The sequence below is a fragment of the Falco cherrug genome, chromosome 9 (genome assembly GCF_023634085.1).
Source record: "Falco cherrug isolate bFalChe1 chromosome 9, bFalChe1.pri, whole genome shotgun sequence".
Classification (NCBI taxonomy): Eukaryota; Metazoa; Chordata; class Aves; order Falconiformes; family Falconidae; genus Falco; species Falco cherrug.
In genome coordinates this window covers 54,765,597-54,782,937 of record NC_073705.1, presented here as the reverse complement: position 1 = coordinate 54,782,937, position 17,341 = coordinate 54,765,597, and the positions used below count along the sequence as shown (strand labels likewise).

At 40.9% G+C, this 17,341-nt stretch overlaps 1 protein-coding gene across 3 annotated transcripts in view; it reads right to left on the bottom strand.

Moving 5' to 3' along the window:
* PTPRE (protein tyrosine phosphatase receptor type E) overlaps positions 1-17,341 on the bottom strand; it is a 109,149-nt gene that overhangs the window by 56,664 nt on the left and 35,144 nt on the right. The window contains exon 1 of one of the 3 annotated variants that reach the window (XM_055719964.1): positions 11,515-11,716. The exons of the other annotated variants lie outside the window; for them this stretch is intronic. The gene's annotated coding sequence lies outside the window, so the exon portion shown is untranslated. Of the gene's footprint in view, positions 1-11,514; positions 11,717-17,341 lie in introns of those variants that run through there. 3 annotated transcript variants of the gene reach the window in all.

The following is a 17,341-nucleotide window of genomic DNA, read 5'->3' as shown; positions in this document are numbered from 1 at the left end:
ACAGCAGGGCCTGCGTTACACATATACGGTAGCATCTGTCACCAGTGGTCAGTATTTCTCTTCTCCCATGACATTCACTAAGTTAGCAGATATATTTACTTTATATAAATAAATTTATGGTATCACCAGCAGCAGCTTTAATTCGAAATAAGGCTTTGGGACATGAAATGAATCCGATTTTCTCATTCATTATTAAGTTCTAGGCCTGCTAATAAGCCATTTATCTCAAAAAAAAAACAAGGCAGTTACCAATGCAAATTTCTAGAAAGAGTAAAGTTCTTTACAACCTAGAATCTGAAGAAATAAATAGAAACTGCATTTACTATTAAAATAAAACTCGCCAGCCTCTGAGTCATTAGAGATGTAAAATCCAAGCCTACAGCATGTTTTTTGAAGGGAGCAATCAGAGCCTGCGTCGAGTCCCAGGGATGCGGGCACTCAAGCCTGTCTACAGAAACCGTGGCCAGCATCCCTGGGATGCCGAGTGCCTGCGTTCCCCCCACACCCCAAAGAGTCACTGCAGGAGGGCAGGTCACTGCCCTGGGCACAGCTTCAGCATCTCCACAAATGTGTTAACACATGCCCTTCTCCTGCACTGAGAAAATCAAATCCCTCCTGAATAAGCTATCTGCAACTTGTCACACCTAACAGAGGATTAAGGTTCCTTGGCAGGGTGGAGAAGATTTTTCTTTGCTCAAGTCTGAAATAGAAGAATTAGTATCATAAAAGAGGAAGAACAACAACAAAAATTAAACCCAAGAGGAAAACGCTGATCCAGGCTGAGAAAGCCACCAGATATAAAAACTACGTTAGTCATAAGCTAACGCCCTGTGCTCTGCAGCAGCTGGGGGAGGTCAAAAGCAGCAAGAACTCCTACCTCACCCTGTAATACTGTCTCTGACAGCAAAATACCGGTGCTAGATTGTGAGGGCAATTTGCCACTGAAACCATCACTGCAGGAATTCAGTGAATTTTCCATTATTTCAGCTCAGATCAGCACTGGACTGAGAAAACTTGAGAAAACCCAATAAAGCAGCAGTGGGCTGAAGTAAGTCCTTGGAGCATCTACCCTTGGAGGGCAGGTTTACATCAGCTATTAGGGAAGAAATTGTTCCCCGTGAGTGCGGCGAGGCGCTGGCCCAGGCTGCCCAGAGCAGCTGTGGGTGCCCCATCCCTGGCAGTGCTCAAGGCCAGGCTGGATGGGGCTGGGAGCAGCCTGGGCTGGGGGGAGGGGGCCCTGCCCAGGGACAGGGGGTGGGACTGGGTGGGCTTTAAGGTCCCTTCCAGTCCAAACCATTCTAGGATCCTATAAAATGATACCAAATTGCAACAAAAGGGGTGAGGTTTTTCAGCTCTGTACAGGTAATCTAAAAACTATAGTTTAAGCACTGCACACTGGCAGCAATCTTCCTACAAAACGGATTTTAAAAGTTGTTGGTGTTTTTTATATAGAATTAACATAAGAAAAAGGAATGAGAACTTGGAAATTTTGTTGCAATGCCTGAAATAGCCATCCAATGCCTTTATTACTAGGGAAAAAAAAAATCTTCCCTTTTCTTTAGCTGACCCAGGATTATAGCGTAACTTTTACAGGTATATAATTGTCACTAGGAAAGGACAGACCCCACACCCCCACCTCAAGTATACATGTACAGAGATTCCTCATGCAGCTTCGCCCAGGAGGGAAGCAAACAGCGCTTGTTTTGCAGTCCCTGGGATCTCAAAACCTTCGTGTGTCGAAACTCTGCTCTTCTCACACAACGGCATTTCACTCACAGTACACACACGCACTCCCCAGCCTGTTTTCCTCCTCCCTGCTCTGTTGTATAAGTTGCATTAACTTTGAAAGAGAAGTCTTCACTCAATGGAGTATCTCGTTTGGTATGAGTTGGATTTACAAGCCCAGCTTAGCAGGTGACCAACCTGGGCTGTATTCAAACAAACAAATCACTCACCCTTTTCCCATAGTTTACAACATATTCCCAGTGCCCCGGAATTAAACATGCCACATGTTTTGCTGTGTTATCTAATTGGCTTTAAAATATTCTTGAATTAACTAACAGACATAGGGAAGCATAGCTTTTTACCCTATTAGCCAAGTCTCCTTGCAATGGAACCAAGAAATAGGTAGCTGGGAGGAGGTGAAAAACTAAGGAAATTATAAGCAAGTCTTTGGGTCTAGAAACATCCTCCACTGTTACAGATCTTTTCCCCTGTACTTACTGGTTACTAAAGGATACAGGCACTCTTTACTATCAGCTGCGTGATACAGAGTGGAAACTTAAAAGAAAAAAAATATTACATTAAGCTTAAAAAAAAAAGGATAAGAGCTTTGCACAAGTTTTTCTTCATGCCACTACTTGCACAGTTAAGCTTTAAAACTGAGCTGTAAGTTTGTATACACTATATAATGATGCTACGTATCCCCTTCAAATCATATCACAGCTGAACACCATTTCAGATAAATGATTCTGAAATCAAAGATACAAAGAGCTGGGACAAAATCTTCCAAGGAAGATTATGATCTCTGATGGCTGCGCTGATAACAGACAGAGCTCCATGAACTATCGACAGCTACACCACTGGAGATGTCCTTGCCATGTACCTAAACCACCTCCCATTCATCATCATCTCACTTTTACAGCCCTACAAATTGATGGATTCATGTTAGTTCCTCGAGGCAATGACATTCATATTGCAAATCCAGGCTCCTGATAAGCTACAAAAGATGATTTGTCACTCCTTCAAATTACAGCTGGAAGTACGGGCTCTTGTCCATGATTACCACCGCAGCCTACTTGGGTGTCTCTGTAGTGAAGGAAAAAGCAAAAGCATCTCTCATGCAAGGCCACTCTGTTCCCTGTCCTAGTGAGTGTGCGCCTCCTGTGAGAAACCTGACTGACCTTCAGCTTGAAGATGCTCTGATCAAACGATAAGAAACTGGGGAAAAGAACAGGGCAGGGAAACACAGAACAAAGTTAAAAAAACCCGATAAACACCACTGCCCCAAACAACAAGGCAGGTAACCATCTCCCTTGTTATTGGTGTTTGGGCTACACTTTGGAACTGCACACAAACCAAATCTACACAGAAATACAATAAATAAGAACAGTAAAATGACCAATATACATGGCAAAAGTGAAACAGTCTGAGAAACATGTTAAAAAAATATCAAAAGGAGATTAAAAAAAAAAACAAACCCACACTGAAAGAACACTGTTACTTGTTCTTGTTTTTCAAGTCCTCTCCATTCCTCCTGTCTTGACTCTTCCCCCCCCAAGCAGCCCCTGCAATCCTCCTCAGCCTGCCGCTGATGCGCCTACCCAGCTGCTCTCCAGCTGCACCCTCTATGCCTCCAGCCTTGCAAAACATCTGTTTTCTCAGAAACAATCCTTTCAATTGTATGCATTTTTGTTATTCTGATACAGGAAATAGCTCAAAACAGAACTGAAAGTTTCCATTATTTTTTTGTTTTGTTTTGTTTCATTCACCACCAAGCACACGGCTGCTTTGGCTGAGTAATAGTTGTCATAATATTGGTCAGAAGCTACTAAAACGCTACAAGATTGCCTTTTTTCTATTTAAAAAAAATCACTACATTGTTGTACTTATCTTGGTATCAAATATAAGACAGACATCCAGTTCTTTTTATGAATCCAAGGAGCTGCTGCAGCAATAGCTTGTTGAGCTATCTGACAGGGGTACACTGAAAAAAATTCTTTAACTTCCATGTCTGAGTACCCTGCCGAGGAGACTGGTGTTGCACATCCACTCTTGGCAGATATAAAGGAATCCTGTTCAAAGACATGGTTGGGGAAAAGATTAATTTACCTTGAGACTGTGATGGTATTTTCATTATTCTGCTAGCTGTAAATAAAAGCAGGATCATAACATCAAGGCAATGAAACACAACCAGAACCACATTTTACACTGAAGCTCTAAGCATATTTCAGGTGCTATCAAAAGACTAAATACTAACCCAAACTTATTTTCCTAATAATACAAAAAAAGCTGGTATAGACCAATGCTTTTGGGCTACTGTTCACAAGGAAGATACACAAGATGTAACGGATCAATACATATCGACTTACAGCACTTTAACCGCCTTTTAAAAATGTATTTTTTGGGAAAATAACCACCGAAAATATCCTGTGTTTCTGGTCTATGAGGCCATACATAGGGGTAACCATAAGCAAGGAATTCTTACAAAGAAAACCATTATTGGAGTTTAATGCCCATGCCACTTCCCTCCAGAGCATCCCGTTGCATTGGCAGAGGCACAAAGCCCCTAAGGAGCAGCAGCAAAGCACCCACTCCCCTTTTTCCACATGCACAGTGCCCTTTCCTAACATCCCTAGTCCAAGAAATCTAACCAGAAGTTTTTTCGTATGCATAAAGGATAATAATTTTCCCTACTTCCATTTCAAATCCACAGGTCTGTTACTTCCCTCACTGATTTAACAGTAATTTAAATGTAGGAAAGACAACAGAATCTGCCCACAATTCTTCCACTAGAGCCACTGCTCTGCAGGGTGGGCTGGTGCCCTCTGCCCTGTGTGCCAGAGCTGGCACCAGCATGGCACCAGCACAGCACCAGCACTGCTACTCAAGCAGCAGCTGCCTCCAATCATGTTTAAAAAGCACCTGCAGTATCTCCAGTATAGAAACACACGCTCTCAAACGATGCTAACCCCCTGCTGTTACAGAGCACATATAGGTCGGCCACAGCAACAATTTTTTGAGCTTTTCATCTCAAATTTCCTAGAAATCATGGACTCTCCCAGATGCAAAAAGTCAGCCTGTAATAATGTCCCTGCCCAGTAGGAGCAGCTATCTTAACTGAAGACTGGAAATCAGTTAATTGGAAAAATTATTTACACTTGCAACTAACTCAAATGTATGGACAGACTCAGAATTCTAAGTCCATTTCCCTTTCTATAATTAAATTACGCCACAGCTGTGCACATCAGGCAGAAAACTTTAGGCTGAAGCCTTTATGCATCAGGAAGCATACAGAGAATTCTTCTTCCCTAACTTCTTCTGTCTAATGTTGGATGACTTCTACTTTTTTCTTCTGAATGAAAATATAAATTTAATTACTGGAACATTATTAAACTCTTCCTCCCCTCCGCGCCCCCCCCCCCCCCCCCACTGGAAAACCAGTATCATCATCCAAGCATTTCAGCTGACAATGACAACAGCCTTAAGCTCTGATCTGCAAGAACTTAACCACTTAGTAATTAATCAGAAACACAGCTGAGTAGTAAAACACATGCTATATAGTGTGCTATAATTATTATATTTGCAAAAATTAGGGTTGTGACTCTTGGTATCTGTGAGCAGCTCTTGGTGTGTGCACGACAGAGTACAGCCCACATCCATCATTTCTTATGCAAGTCAACAGAAAGTTTTCCTTAAATAAGGGCTGACGGATGCATTATTTTTAATCCTTGAAGTGACATGACAAAACTTCCATCCCCAAGTATATACCTCTTCTCCATACACCTGCAGGATGACAGGATGCCTTGTGGCAGGTCAAAGTTTCTGCCTTACACAGTCCTCTGCTCCTTTCCACTCAGTTTGCTCTTAAAGGGGAAAAAAAAAAAAAAGTTACCCTCTCTCCAAGGTATCTCTCTCTCTCTTCATCCCTGACAACTGGAAAATTCTTCACAGGCAGTACAATTTGCTGACATTATTATTTAATTTTATTCTCTTACAGATATTTTATTAACAGCATCCTACAGCCATGCCCTGTATGAGGAATGGTTCTTCATGCTCAGGGGAGGAGTAGGCAATGGCACAATCCCCAGCTGATATTTCTTTCTGTATTGTAATTTTGCAGGAGAAACAAGGCCTTTGCAAAGGCATCCATCGTTGCTCTGCCCCTTGCCTTCCAGCCCCCCTGCCTCTCTGATGACCACTGCTTCTCCAAACCAGAAGCCAGCAGCGACCCCTGGGAAAGGTAGGGGAGCTCCTACCAGAGCGAGCGGCTGGCAGGCAGCAGTGAGTGAGCTGAAGTGGAAGAAAGATAAAATACACACCAGAAGGTACATTTGCAGCCTCTTTGGTGCCTTAAAGATGCCCCTTACAAATGTGAGAATGTCAGGAGGAAAAAAAACCCCACAAAAGTATCACTGTTCATAGCATACAAAATTACAGACAGCATCTCATGGCTAAAGAAAAACATGTTTCTGTACCTGGTGCTTCTGAGCCTTAAAGAAATTTGAATTGTCACAGCCAGAAAATCATCTCCTCTGAAATAGCCATTCAAAAAAAAAAAATAATGAAAAGTAGGTAGTTCAGTCTGACACGGCGCACTTTAGATCTGTCCTATACCTTCGTGCTAAGATCATATCACTAATACACAAACATCCAAACCAATGATAAACTGCAAGATTATTAAAGAAACTGTGTAACAAACAGAGTAACGCAAGAAAAGTCCATGCAAATTTATTGGATCCTGTAAACTTAAAGATGCTCAAACCCCTACTGACTTAGAGGACTAAGATTGAGATCGCTTTTATTTAAAAACCTCCCCGTAATGGAATAGTTCTCAGATAAATACGTATTTAGGTCAATGATTCCCTGCCTTCCCCTAAACCTGTGCTACTTACCCAAAATACAGGAATCTGTCTGCAGTGGAGCTGCTGCATCTTTTGAGAAAGTGTATCATTAGACCGGGCAACCAAGGGCACTTTATTTATTTTGTTCTGACGACTTTGATAAATAATTACATCAGGATTTTTCTTTCTTCAAAGCCACCTAAATATAAATAGCAACCTTCAATACAGAAATAGGTTTTCCGGTCAACTGTGATGTTTATTGTGAACTAATAATACTACAACTTCTGTATGAAGATGGTTCTTGAAAACCTTAAGAAAAATAATCCACGTTACTCACTGCTGCTTAAGGCAACACATTTGTGCTATGAATTCTGTGTTTGTGAGATCTGATTAAGTGCCAGAGACCTCACAGCTGTAGCAGTCCCACAGTACATTCCTTTAGCAAGGGCAGACTATCTTCTCATGAATATGCAAGATAACTGCACAACCTTCACGAGGCTTATATTGTCTGAATATTCAGCAAAGAGCACACTTCATCTCTTCTAGACCTGCTTCCCAAACACTGATTGCTATGTTATCTCTCACTTTGGACTATTCAGTGTTTCAGCCTATCATGTTATGCTTCCATAAAGGACAAAATTGTGCCAAAGGGTGCAAACTGTCTGAAATGCATGAATCTATCAACAAGAAAGCCAGGAAGAGCAATCATGAGCATTGACAGCAAAGCCAACCTATAGCACCTACAGACATTTCAACATTTACATTCACCTTTGTGTGACTGCCATCCTACAGCACCGCTGGACCATGCAATCCCAAGAGATGTCAAGAAAAGAAAAGGAGTTGGCTGGGGGGCATAGAAGGTTCGCCCTGCACCTTATTAGCACTGACCACAGGTTTTACCTCCAACTCAAACACAAAGCAGCGTGCTGCACAAATGTTCTGCTTGCCGGGTTTAAATATCACTGAAAAATGACAACCTGCTTTATTCAAAATGAGCAAAATCATTAAGCCACAATGAGTATTTGCATACACATGGCCAAACTTTAAACAGTCTGCCTTTTTGCAAGAGCTCCTGTTTAAAAAAACAGGTTTAAAACGCTAACGCACAACACGGGGCTAAGGCCAAGTATGCATAAATGTTGGTCAACCAAAGGACAGCTTTCAAAAATTAGATCCTAAAGTAGATTTAAATATGTGGTGGCATCCCTCCAGCTGCTTCCCTGCAGCACAAGTTCCTCCCATGGGCAGGACTTGGTGTGTCTCCATGGAGGTTCACCATGTTCCTGCTGGTCCACATCCCTCTGGGTGGCAACATTGCTATCAGGTCTACCAGCCACTCTCCCAGTTGGGTGCTGTTGGCAAACTGGGCAAGGGTGTGTCCTGCTCCATCATCCAGCCTCAGAATCACACAGCATTTTAGTAGGGTAGCAGAACAGCTCATAAAATTCATGTATAGCCTCCATGTCTACAAATTACTTCCATTGCTGCCTACACACTCAGTAGTCATATTCACCAACTCGGAAATTTGAGCAAGGGAGTGAGCTTTTCTTGTCCCAAAGATGAGAATTATACAATTAAATATCATCACTATATTTAGAAAATAAGCTCTTTCCACTGCAGTTATAATTATGCGACTGCCATAACATTTTGAGCTTCCTTAGAAGTATTACCTGCAGCAAAACACCCCAACATTTACACATGCACAGCTGTATCAGAGTATAGCTTGAAAACCTTTCCCAGGAAAACCTGGCATAAGGATTCAGTGTCAGTCACTGCTCTCACCCCTGGGCTGTACCACCCCTGCATCCCTGACACTCCTCAATCTACACATTTCCTAACTCCCACCATTTACTATTCCTAGCCCCAGTAAATTCAGAGACTCTTTTTTTGTGTTTGCATTAAGAAAGAAAAAAAAAGTATGTTTCTCTCATCAGAGATGAGCAGAATGAAGATTGAAAGATGCTGGATGGCATCCTTTGATGTGAGAGGTTTACACTTGACCTTCTGTTTTCCTTCCCAGATATTTATATCCTGTTGGCTCAGAAAACTGAACAGTAGAATACACATAATGACCTGCTAAAGCGAAGCTTAGATCCTTCTCCTAAAAGTGTATCTATGGCACTTGGTTCTAACTTTTTTTTCAACAGTAACTAGAGTGATAAATGACAAATCTTCAGTTTAGCTCTCTCGGCACTCGAGCTAGCTAAATAGATGACTCTAAGCAAAATTTATCACTTCAATAATTCCAAGATATTGCCTCAAAAGGCAAGGATTAGTATTTCAAATACGCAAACAAAATTAATCCCAGAAGAAATCGCAGACCCTTAACTAACAGCTGCGCAATCTAATGCATCAGTGTTTTAAACTGCAATGTGCTTGACTCAGCTTTGCGATGACCCCTGGAAAAGGAGAACACTCACATGCCATTTCTGAAATGCATACATGGATCTGAAAAGTACAGCTTTATGGCTCATTTATTCATCAACATGAAAACTACCTGGAAGACAATGAGTCTTTATATATAAATAACTGTCAAATAATACTTTTGTGATGCACGAATCCTCACTTCTAAGACATTTTCAGGATTTTTATTTTATACACCTATAATCTTTAATTCCTTTTAATCAACATGAAATACATTTTTTATCTGGAAGTACGACAATTTTGATTCAGTAATAAGGCCGCATCATACGTATGAGAAAAGCAAGGCACCAAATAAGGCTGAGGAAAAGGTAAAAGATTACATTTTAAATGAGGACAAAAAATTTTGATACAGGCAGCATGTTGCTTTTCAAGGAAGGCAAATGTATGTGGCTATCTGCAGGTAGTCTGAACAGGAAAGACATTACTACTCATTATTACTACTCATTTGCATTATTACTACTCATTTGCACTGCAGAATATCTCTGCAGCCCACGCTAAAGTCACAACTGGAGAGTAAACATAGGGTACAAAAATTATTTTCATCATGACCATATTTAAGTTACTTAATTACATTATTTTAATTGTGAATAACTTCAGGAAAACGGCAGCTGTGCAGAACTTTTGAATGCATCTGCTGGAATGCACTTAGATATACCCCCAAAATAGGGTTTCCCTATACGCAACACATACATCGACTTAGGGGAAAGACTATATCACATTGTGGAAAGCAGCCTAATAGCATACACTCCTGACAACGGCTGCAGTAAGCCTATAATACTTCCCTATTCCATCCTTGTTAACCAAAGGATTACGATCCATTCCCATCACTGTGTTCTTCTAACCACTTAAGCTAATAGAGCCAATACATACTTATTGAAATTCTTCATGCAAACCCAGCAAAGCTGTTGAAATTTAAGCCAAAAGCATTAGAATTAGCTTTAAGTCTTCTTTGGGGCTGTTTTCGACATGTATTTTATATAGTCTCATCAGTAATGTGGTTATCTAGAATAATTCTGAGGACTCAACTGCAAATTCACAGAGCAATTTCAGAAATGTTCAAGATCACCAGAAATTGTTCCATTTTGATGTTAACTTGGGAACAGTTCTTTGAACAAAATATAACTTCAAACGCTCGACCAAAGCCTAACATCTACCACTACCGTACTTGTAAAGTGTCCTTGAAGACTTGCTTGTTCAAATGCAGTACAACCTAAGATTACAGTAATCATTAAATAACGTTGGTTTTGGGGGGTTTTTTGTTGTTTTTTTGTTTGGGTTTTTTTGTGGTTTTTTTTTTTTAGAAGCATGGCCAGAGATTCTTCTCCATCTCTGAATGACACAGAACTATATTGGACTACAAATGGGAATGCTGGGCAGGGTTCAACCGTAATGACTTTTGATTAAAAAAAATGAAAAGGTTTTGTTTACTTGGGTATTACTTGCCCAAGTAATATCCAAGGCTGCATCTCTGCAGCCAAGCATGAGTACAAATTACGTATCATTCAGTCTAATCACCGTTTTATGAAACTTGAGAACTCTCAAATCTGTGTTTTTAAATATTCTTTAATTGTCAATATTTTAAGTGACTGTTTACTTTGTAATGAAGACAACTTAATCCCTGGTTCTTATATCACAGTGGCTACGATGGTTTTTTAAAAATAACAGGTTTGAATAATCAACATGATATATATCCAATACTTGTCCTATTTACACATTCAGAAAAAAACCCAACCATTCTACTTGCTCGGGAAGGAAACGGCATATGGAGCTGATTAATCCCACTGTCATTTTTTTTTCCCATGCATAAACAAACAGAGGAAAACCATCACAGGCTTCAAATGTTAATAATGGGAATAAAGGGGTAGAGGTCAGGTCTTTATCACCAACTTCAACTTCTCCACCTTAGGAAAGGCAGATTTAACAGACCAAAATATTTTTTCTTGAAAATAACCTAATGCTAAGATTACACTTATGAAAAAAAAGTGAGTATGTTTTTCTGAGTAATGATTGCTCGTTATCTTCTTGAATTCACAGTACATCTTGGAAACTCATTTTATACACTACAGTAGAAGTAGTACTTCCCAAATTATGCAGAAGGCTAAAAATATTTCAGCAAGTTCCCTCAAGGTCTAATGTTTCTAGACAAAAGCATAAATAAATTCACAGTATCCATAGCTATAATTTAAAAACAGTTCATATTTACTTCTAAATATCATAGGTGTGAGACACCACATCAAGTCTTCAAATTTGGTATAAAGGTACTTGTGGAAGGGTAAATATCCTGTATCTTAGATCTGAAGTCTGGTACCTCAATACTCTGGCAAGTTTCACCAGGCAACTCTGAGTGCCTTTAAGTACCTACAAATGTATGGATGTAGGCTTTTAAACTAAAACATACAAGTACCTTGTGTAAAGCCAGAAGATAAACCCAAGACTCCAACCATTCAGACCAGTGCATAGAAGTATTGGGAGATTCATGTATTTCCCCACACCAATGTCATGAGCTAGAACAAAAATCAACTCTTACCTGTTAAAACACCTACAGCCTTCATTTATAACAGACACACAGAAATCCAAGCAGGGTAGTGTCTTCAGATCTCACTCCAGTCTCCTATGCCTTCTCCATTTGCTGGCTGCAGGCTCTCATCTACTCTGCGTCTTTCTCCCCTCTCTCGTCAACACAGATCAACAGTTAAAATGCAGGAGCCAGAAATAACATGAAAGGATCCCTAATCTTCACCTGAACTCATGTTTCAGAAGAAGCTGTCACTAACTGCGATTAGAGGAGGAAGAGAAGGAAGGAGGTCACCCAGCACAGCCCCGCTGCTGGCAGGCACGGCACGGCACCCTGGCTGAAGGTGAGCTGGTGGACAAATAACCACAGGGCAACAGTCCCCCAGATGCACAAGACTCACTCCTCTGCTCAAAGAAAAAAAATAAAATAAAATATTTTTTTTTTAAAAAAAGCAGCACGGTCTAGCTTGCCAAGTGAACTTGACTTTCCATTGGAAATGGTAAGACATCTTGAAATTTTACATTTCACATTTATCGGTTAGGCTAAGCAGAAGATATGTAAAATACGTGTTATTAAAATGCCATATGTAATATCATATGGTATTTTCCTACACAGTTCAGTTTCTTAGCTAAAGAGGACATGAAATGGTAATGCTATGCAAAATAAGCTCTGACTCAACAGCACACTGCTCTTGTAATTATCAAACTCCCCATTTTTATTTACATGGTTCTGAGTTTTGTGAAACAGTTTAAATAATTTAGTAACTTCCTGATTAAAAAAATATCAAAAAACAAAGAAACCCCCCAAAACCCCAAAAATTTCAGAGACTTATGCATAAAGAACTAGAGCAAACTGGTATCTTGAGGACTGGTAAAGGATTCCTATGTTAAAAACAGGGTTCTTGCATTCAGAAAATGACTGCATACATGGCTACTTCTTCAAATGTCTTAAAATAACCCCCAAACCCTAGACTTTAACATTCACTTATAGAATGAAGGTGTTCTGATTTTTTCATGGGGGCTACACTCATCCAATTGATGATAGAAACAGATTTTTTTTTTTTATTTTTAATCTTGCACTTGGTAGCTTTATAAATGTAATTAATGCAGTATTTCTTCTAGATTGTTTGGCTTAATCCCATTTCTTTTTCTTGAAGCAACTGGACAGGCTTGCAAGTACTTTCCCCTGAGCGTTAGATAAATATCCATCGCCATTTGGTTTTGTTGACAAGAAACTTTGAAACATGGATGTGATAGCGCTGCAATCAGACACTGATAATTCTTGGATGCAATAAAATTTGAAATCTTTGTTGGTTTTTTTTTCCAGAAGGGTCACTTATTTTCGCTGGTTGCCATGGTGATGTTGCAGTATAGCTTCTATGGGTTTCTGTAGCTTCCCACCTGGTCACGGTAGAAGCTGGGGAGAGGAGCCCTTTGGCTGCAGGCTGAAGCTCCCTCACATAGGCCTGTCCACTCCACGTCAAAGCGACCCACTGCCTTCTGCTGGGGCGTTGGGGGCAGGATCACAGAGCTACAGCCAGCTGGTGTTAGGGGTGCTGCCAGGAGCCAACACATGAAGTGGCAGGGGAAGCGCCGCCCAGCAGGAACCTCTGACCCTGCAGCTGGGCTAACTGGAGGGGTCTCTCCAGCAGCTTCCTGCAGACTCCAAGTGGGAAAACTTCCCCAAACTGCTAAAGAGATTCTTACCCTCTAGTTTCCTACCAACAAGTCAACATCTGCATCGCTCCTGTTGTTGTGCACAACTTGGACGTACTAAAATATTGACTTGAGAACATTCTCCTTTTATTCCAGCCAAGTTACTGCTGAATCAGAACAAGAGATGCATTTATTCATACTAGTCACATTACATTAACCTCCACCCAGGCTTGCTTTCGACACACCCTGAGCAGCACGTTTTCTTCTTTCAGAAAAGGTAAAGACTTTGGACCATGCCATTACTAAGGTCCCACGTAGGACAACAGGCTGCAACTCATAAATTCAGGCAAAGGTGCAAAGTCCCATCACCCACAGTGTTTTACTCTGGGGAAACAGAACAAAATACCTCAGCTGGAAGGGACCTACCACGATTGTCTAAGTTCACCTGCCACAGAGCTGGCTACTATACTTGTCTTTGCTTCTGGAAGACTAAAGCAGAGGCTGGCACTCTCAAAATATGCTCTATCTATCCCGCATGAAAAAGAGATGAGCAGACCACGGTCTGATTTACTGACAGGTTTATCCACTCTTCAAAGGGAATATCTGGTGAGAGCAGGAACTGCAGGTTACACATTACCACTGGGGCAAACCTCCACAGCATCCCGACAGAGGCTTCCTACTACAGAGGAGAGGGCTGCACCCCTTCTGCAACAGCCCCCCGTCCCCGAGCACAAGGTCTGTCGTTTCCTGAAGGAGCTAGTGCCGGGCAGAAGATGGATCTATGGGGGACAACAAATAATGAGGCTGCAATGGCCTCTTCTCATCCTGCAAGCACAACTGTGTTGAGATCTGTGGTCTGTATATATGTACATATACATGTCCAAATATTTACAAATGTTTAATTAAATATTTTCACTATTTACAAATCATTCCTCTTTTAGACTATTAAACTCCAAAATTAAAATAAAGTGCAAACTAGTTTACATCCTGGAGTCATACCTTTTCAATAGAAAATATTTTATTAAATTAAGGAAAGTCAGAGTAAGTGCTAGCTTCTCCAACAATTCCTGATGCCAAACTTAAAATAATTGTGTGCTAAGACATACTTAGAGATTTACAAGTCAAAAATAATCCCACAAAACAAAAAGCCCCCAACAAGATGTGATTTTCATTTTGTTCTCTTCCTTTCACAATCATGAGAAATCACACACCACCAGTAGAGTCATCGGGAGAATATCTAATGATTTTAAACCTGATAATATATTCTTAATGAACTGGTTTGCATGTACACCACCTTGCAGCAACATGTCCCTTGTACCAATCTGCCACATAACAACAAACCAGACTGTTTCATGTAATGCCCTTTGAATACAAACATGAGGGGGCTTAACAGACCGAAAATAAAAATTAACAAAAAAAAAGCTGCCTCCTTTCCTTTTGCTGCTCACGGTTAAAGAAAAAGGAGGTCAAAGCAATTCAGCTGAAGCTGGTTAGAACTGTGTATGTAGGTTATCCTGCACATCCAGCACCATCAGCACGGTGAGCAGATGCCCAGCTGGGCTACGGCATAAATCCCCCCTTACCCTGCTGAGCAAAGTGACTTCTGCACCTTAGAATGACAACTAAACAGCCTGCCTAGCAAACCTGGTAACACAGTAGTAATAGAAATAATTAAATTATTATATATAAACTTACTAAGTAAGTATACACTGATAATCATGGGGTATAACAAATGTTACTGGGAAAACACTAAAGCAGTTAAAGGAAAAGGAATCATCAGCACTGAAACACGAACGCCACTGCCGAGCCTGCCCGCAGACAAGGCTCTCGGGGCTGCTACACCCCCCCTTAACACACAGAGCCCAAAGAGCCACCGTGTTCGAAACGTTAAGGTTTTCATCTGCAAGCCAAGCTGACAGCAAACATATGTTCAAGTACTGCCAATCCAGACAGTGAAACCTGGTTATCTTGTAATAACTGTATTTTCTTTTTTTTATTTTGTATTTCAGTTGTGCACAGATTGAGTTCGTCAGTGTCCACATCAAAGAACACCACATCCATAATACAGTTGCTTTTCTGAAGGACACAAACATTGTAGAAGATTATCGTCGTGAATAACCACCTGAAAAGTAATTATTCCCTAATTTATAATATCAAGGTCTTTTCTGACCCCATAGACTAAAAGCAAATGAAAACGAAGGTTCTGCTTCCTCCAGACCTTGTTTACACCATTTCAACACACCACGCACATCGTTCCGTGCGTGACATTCCCCTTTTCATCCCAACTGTGCCTGCCAGCTCTAAAGTTTGCTCAGATCTTGGACTGCAGTTGACCAAACGCAGTGACTGCTGCAGCTCGACATGGGAAACAGGGAGTTCCTGTTGCTGCCGCTTTTTTGCTCCATTCCAGTTCAAATTCAGCTCTGACTGATGGTTGCTCCCAATCATTTCTATTACAGTCAGTGTGGCTTTACTAACCAGTATAGTAACCTCAAACTATTCTGAGAAATTTTACGTGGAGAAAAACAGCCAAGTTCTTTAAAAACAGAAAAGATCGTTGTACTGTGGATGAGCCATAGTCTTCAGCTAGGAAGAGCTCCAGCCCTGATACATTGACCCCATCAAAGTCCAAACTCCCAAGACTTTCTGCTAAAATACTGAATTACCTCTTCATCACCTTAACCTGTAGATTTAAGGAGTTACAAAAAGCTGTAGCATACAACTGCTTTTAGAATCAAACTCTTCTCATGAGCAGAGTTCACTGTAGCAATTTGCTCAGACCACCATCACCATGGCTTTTACTGCTGCCAACGTGATCATCTGAGCGTAGCCTAGGCCACCAACAGAGGGAAAGGAAGAAGTTCAACCCAACCATCCCTCACATCAACATCCCCATCTCCAGGAAAGCACCATATCCCTGCCTCCAGTTAACAAGCCTCCTCAAGAATTAGTGGAACATCTTTCTGGAAACAAAACAGTTAAGTAAGAGTTTTACAACCTTTCTATACATTTTCACTGTATACTTTTTCACCATAATCCAACTGCATTTGGTTTAGCGCATTTAAGAGATACACAAGAACGCAGAACCACTTGGGAGACCCATAAAGCAGGCCGTTCTCGGATGAAAAGCTTGGCTGGGTGAGGGCAAGTGTTAAAAGTCATTTCAAAGCATATCCGTCGTTCCCTGGAAATTGCTCAGACTTTTGCTAGCTACCCAATTCAGTACAAAACCCAGCAGACTGCTGGAAGATGGAGACACATTTCCAGGTCTGCTGCTTCATGTTCTGCCCAGTGTTGTAGCTCAGACAGAACATAATTAATTAGAGAACATATTCAGCTGCTTATCATGAGCAACGGTTCATTATTTCAACTCAAACTCAGACCTGCTTAACACTTGCCTAGTAATCCTCGAAAAGTTGAGAAACATTACAGTTTTGTGATGGGAGTAAGTATTAGCCAGAATAATTCGAAGAGCTCAAAACCCTGCGTTTGCCCTCTATGCAAAAAAGAAGTGAAAAAAATCCCGTCTTCTCAGCACAGTGTGACCCTTCTGGAGAAAAGGGCTGCTGCATTTTCCCACCGGTGCCTGGAACAGAGAGAAGTGGAAGCTGATGACTAAAGGAACAACTAAAAATATCTGAAGTAGTCTGGATCTAGAGAGCTGCTTACCCTCACTGCAATTACCAAATAGCATATTCAGTTTCACTGATGTTAATGTGTCCAGCATAGGTTCTTTCAGACCTCAATTAACTTCAAGAAGTACTTGTTTTCTGCAATTAACAACACTTCTTCCTTCCTTTTGCTATAGTTTCTCTTTTTGCCTGACCCTTAGTGCAGTAAATGACTGTCTTACTAGTTTCAAACGAGGTTTGAAGGGAGTGAGTGGGTGAAAGAAGAGAGAAAAATGCACTTCCAACTACAGGTAAACAAGACTAAGAGGAGGAGGATGGGAGCAGATGGATGCCAGCCAATTTCTGAGATACAGCTGTAATTGCATGTATTTAAGCAAAATCAGGAAGACCCACTGAAGTATAGAAAACTGGGCAACTCTGGTACCAGCAGGAAGACTGGTGGCTCCTCTGGGACCTCACCAGGTATGAACAGTACATTGCATCAGATGTATAAAGTCAGTTTGCAGCTTGAGTTGGAAGAGATATTACAGCCTGTACAAGAACTCCCCACGG